This window comes from Lolium rigidum, chromosome 5 (genome assembly GCF_022539505.1).
Source record: "Lolium rigidum isolate FL_2022 chromosome 5, APGP_CSIRO_Lrig_0.1, whole genome shotgun sequence".
Taxonomy (NCBI): Eukaryota; Viridiplantae; Streptophyta; class Magnoliopsida; order Poales; family Poaceae; genus Lolium; species Lolium rigidum.
Window position 1 is genome coordinate 33,267,133 of NC_061512.1, and position 5,295 is coordinate 33,272,427.

Genomic DNA, 5,295 nt, shown 5'->3' on the forward strand with positions numbered 1-5,295 from the left:
GGACCGGTACCAGTCCACTGCTATGCAATACTCTCTCCTTCTCCATATAGTTTTTGGTCAAAATTAGAATTAAATTTGATCAACCATATACAAATAAGTCTAAACATTTCAATTTCGAATCACTATTGTTAGAACTTAGAACCATCATGAAATATGTTTTCATATTGTGAGAATTTAATATTATAGATATTTTTTAGTTGGTGAAATTTTAAAAGTTCAATTTTGACCAAAAGTTGTATGCATCCTATTTTGAGAAGGAGGAGGTATATGCAACACAATGACACCAATGGCCGGTCCCGTGATTAAGGATTATTATAAGGGTGCATCCACGCCTCCGTGAACTAATAGTTGTCACCGACTCTCATTTGATTTTAAAATTTTAATATATAGGTTAACAAAATTTGTAGTTCTATATGTAGTAATTTGTTCATGTAGTGCTATAAAATGTTATATTTGTGGCTAGATCGATAGCTCACCGTGAACTAAGTAATTCCTAGTCGGCCCAGAAATTACTTAAAGCCTTGTTTGTTTCAATATTTTTTCTTGATTGGCAAATGGAACTTTTCTTCCGGTAATTTTCCACGATCTTACTAATTAGTTTTGAGTTATTTTATATAGACAAGCCCAACATTAAGTTAATATTTGCAATAGGAAGATTGTTGTTCTCCCGGTAGAAATAATTTCTCGTGGATGTAAAATTTGTTTTGTACCTCCAATAAAATTGGATAAATACTATAAAATATTGATAATAGTTAATGCAATTGAAAAAATGTGGCAAGAAACTAAGATACCTACATTTTAATAAAAAAAAGAAGTAAAACCTAGTTAGAATCCAAATGTAGTTATGCGGGTACAAGCACCTGCCACAGTCGACTGGCGTTCAAGCGCCTGTATGAAGGGAAGGCGGAGGTAGCACCAACATTGTTGTCGTTGTTGACGTTGGATCCAGTACCACCGTATGCGTCTATGCGGTAGGAGCAACCGGGTGGATGAGATAATTGATGTTAGTAATTCAAAGTTAGAACGATCATTTGTATAATTGAGATGATACTTAGTGTAGATGGGATATCATTGAATAATATTTATATTCCATATTTATAGAATATAAAGCATCTGATGTCCCTTAATTGTGAATAGTGCAGAAAATTCATGCGTCTCTTTTTTGTACAGGCCATGTTTGCAAATAATTTTCATGTAAAATCTTGTAATATTACATTCTAAATACATGGTATGAACCCTTTGGACTTAAAAAAAAGATCTAATATAAGTTCTAATTTTTTGAAGAAAAAAAAAGCCACGAGTTTGGGATCCAAAAATGTGCATACATATATTACTGATGTTGTGCGTGTGGAAGCACGATCCAAGAGTCAACTTTTGAGCATATATAAATCGAACTAGCTGCATGCGTGCTACATGTAGCTTGTGATTACTTAATTAATTACTTATTAGGGAGGCTCAGTGAACATTTCTAGGGTTTCATACTGTCGGTCTCTGCGGGACCATTGCATTAGTAAATACTACTCCCTCTATTCCAAAATCTATTGCATATGATTTTTTGCAAAAATCAAACTTTGTATAACTTAACATGGTATAAATACAAAAATATTAATCCTTGTAATATCTATTGTACATATCATGGAAACATATTTCGTGGTGGTTCTCGTAATATGAGTTTAATATTGTAGATGTTGATATTTTTTCATGTATATTTGGTCAAACTTTAAATTTGTTAACTTTAGCTAATAATTATATACAACATCAATTGGGATGGAGGGAGTACTACTAATATAATTAACCATATCATGCCTGGTAGGCATAGGTCGATGGCTCCGATTTAACATGATTCTAAGTTTACCATACCAATTGTCACTCCCTTATTCTCTACCAAACTTACATGTGATGCATGTGAAGGTGGTCATGCCAGCTACATGCATGCATGACACATCACCACATCTCACTGTCTTGCCATTTCTTGCAAAGAAGTGCATGTGGGCCACAGATGATGTAGCAAATGCACATAAATCTTGGATCTACTTCTAGAGGTGTTTTTGCAGATGAAACTATGCATAGTAAAAAAATGGATAGATGGAAATGCTTTCATGTGGTGTTGTGTCCCTATGAGAATGACCGTATGGTCAGATGGTTAGCTCGAGTTGGTGGCTATCTCATAACCTGGGTTCGAATCTCCTCGGTTAGGGATTTGCTGCTCATTTAGCTTCTTCTATAAGAATATGTCATGGGTGCTAGGGCCCATGGGTCTCGCTTTATTTTTATTTTTGGTGTTGTGTCCCTCTGAGGTAGCATGCCACGGAACAGTAGGCAGGTGGTGCTGATGGCCAAGTGTGCCCAAGTGAGAGGTTTGGCTCATCATGCATAGATTTTTGTTTTGCAATAACCGAACTAAGGAGAATTATAAACTATACCGAAAAAATTGACCTGACCAATCATCCTAAAGGAGGGCCTTGTCGTGGACATGTATATCTTGTCGTCAAGAGTGTATCATTGTATTCTCAAGCCTTCCATGTTCTATAGAGATGGTACTAATTTAAAACATGTTACCATATATTATCTAGATTTATATATATATATATATATATATATATATATATATATGGAAAATAGTGGGCTACCAAGGGTGGTAGCTATGCACACACATCCAACCATTAGATCTTATATAGGGAGCACAAAAGGAGCACACGGTGTTAGACATTTTCGTTATATTCCCATTCCGAACAATCCCCTCCGTTAGTTAGCCATACCAAAACAACAACCAGCCACGGACACGGGTTGTACCATAGGAAAAGAAACCGTCGACGGTAAATTTCCAAAAATCTCAACAACACCACGGTTCATACAAACCGTAGCAAATATTTTGCCAAAACAACAATAAATCCACGGTCACGGTGTGGCACTTTTTTGGAGTTGACCACGTGTGGATATGTAGCATGGCATCACCCTTTTTTTTAAATCCCGTGTACTACAACCAGGACCGTGGCCGACACAAATGTGTGAAAACAAGTAAAAAAAGCACATTTTTTCATACGGCATGGAGCTAGCCACCGTGAACGTGACTACGTGTGAAAAGCATCCAACGTCATCACCCTTTTTCAATTCGTGTATTTCACCACAGCCGATAGCAATGTGTCGTTTTGGTTTTTTTCTTTACACGGACCGAAAGGGATGACCGACATCAACAATTTGGCATTGGGCTACATCAACACCGTAGTCATGAGTCTCGCTCCTTTCACGGGCTACATCAACAATTTGGCATCGGCGTCGAGTCCACGGACAACCTGCCAAGCCCGGCCCTCTACCCGACGTTCCTGAACGCGACGGCGATGCTGCGGGAGCCCTTCGCCGAGTTCATGGCGTCGCTCCCGTCCCCACCGCTCGTGCTCATCTCCGACTTCTTCCTCGGGTTCACGCACGGCGTCACAGCCGACGCTGGTGTCCACCGCATCGTGTTCGTGCTTCTCCCTAGCCATGTGCAAGTCGCTAATCGCGAGCCCGCCACCGCCGCCAAGCGCGGAGCACAGCGCCAGCTTCCACGTGGCCCGCATGCCGGAGCGCGTGAGGATCACGTCGGCGGAGGTCCCGGACACGATCGCGAAGATCTTGGACACGGAGGACCCGGTGAGCCGGTTCATCATCGACCACTTCGGCGAGTCGGACGAGCGCAGCTGGGTCGTGCTGGTGAACAGCTTCGCGACGGTGGACGAGGACTACGTGGCGGCCCTGATGTCGTTCTACCAGCCGGACGCCCGCGCCTGGCTGGTCGGCCCGATGTTTCTCGCCGCCGGCGACATGCCGGAGCGCGAGGAGGAGCATGACCCCGAGGGCTGTCTACCATGGCTCGACGAGAGGGCGGTGAGGTCGGAGACAGCGATCTACGTGTCGTTCGGCACGCAGGCCTACGTTTCCGACGAGCAGCTCGATGAGCTGGCGTGCGGGCTGGTGCGGTCCGGCCACCCCTTCCTCTGGGCCGTGCGGTCCGCTGCGTGGTCGCCGCCGGTGGAGGTGGGGCCGCGCGGACGGATCGTCCGCGGGTGGGTGCCTCAGAGAAGCGTGCTGGCTCACCGCGCGGTGGGAGGGTTCGTGAGCCACTGCGGGTGGAACTCGGTGATGGAGTGCCTCGCGGCGGGGAAGCCCGTGCTGGCATGGCCAATTATGGCCGAGCAGCACCTGAACGCATACCACGTCGCGGACATCATCTGCGCCGGTGTCAGGATGATGGTCGTCAAGGTCGCCGGGGGAGCGGTCGTCGAGAGGGCAGCGGTGGAGCGGAAGGTGAGGAGGCTGATGGACGCCGGCGAGGAAGGGCGGAAGATGCGGGAGAAGGCCTCCTGGGCTCAGCAGGCGGCGAAGGCAGCGGTGAGTGACGGTGGCACGTCGCGCCTGGCGCTGATGAAGCTGGTGGAAGAGCTGCAGCGATGTGTAAATTATTGCTTAGCTTCTTTTTGTTTTAAAACTGGTAAAGTGTGTCGACCAACAGCTACCACGCACGTCGACACGAATCCATCGAAAGTTTGTAAGACCATCATGCCATGTGCAAAGCACACTTAAAACAACACGAATTCAGTCATTATCCTAGTTTGATATCTCGATCTAGTTGGAGCGCAATGTAAACAACAACAAAGTTATCAAGATTGTTTTTGGATCTGCAATACACTGTACACGATTGCGTTGGCAATTTTAGATCTATGGAAGACGAACACTATGCTCATGTATGTGTAATGTTTTTTCAGTTTAGCCTCATCGTCCACAGTTAGAGAAGCACAACCAGACCATGGTCAACCGATCCACCACAGTACCTTTTTTTAAATACCAAAACCACAACCAGACCATGGTCACGGTTTGTACCTAGAAAAACGACCGTGGGCACGGAAAAATTCCAAAACGACAACCATACTACGGTATGGATCGTACCAAAATTTCAACCACACCGTGGTAAAGATTATACCAAAACAACAAACAAAGCACGGTCACGGTTTTTTTTTGCCAACGTGTGAAAAGCATCCAACGACCACAACCTTTTTCTATCCTTGTACTTCACCATAGCCGTGATCAGTATCTGCCATCGAGAAACTGCAGCTTCTTCGTTAGAAGAAAAATTATATTAGGTGAACCACATAAAATATAAGAGCTAACCTATAACAGGTCGATTGGAAAAAATGCCGCGGCTAATTGAACAACCACTTATCAACGACCATGGCTGTCCTTAATTACGACGTAGTTTGTTTTAAATTGGACCGTTCCGTCTCAAATGTGTGAAAAAGAGTAAAAAAGACAAATTCC

At 44.0% G+C, this 5,295-nt stretch overlaps 1 pseudogene; it reads left to right on the forward strand.

Annotated features, from left to right (window-relative positions):
• Positions 1-3,046: 3,046 nt before the first annotated feature.
• On the forward strand, positions 3,047-4,769 carry LOC124655832 (annotated as a pseudogene).
• The last annotated feature ends 526 nt before the right edge of the window (positions 4,770-5,295 follow it).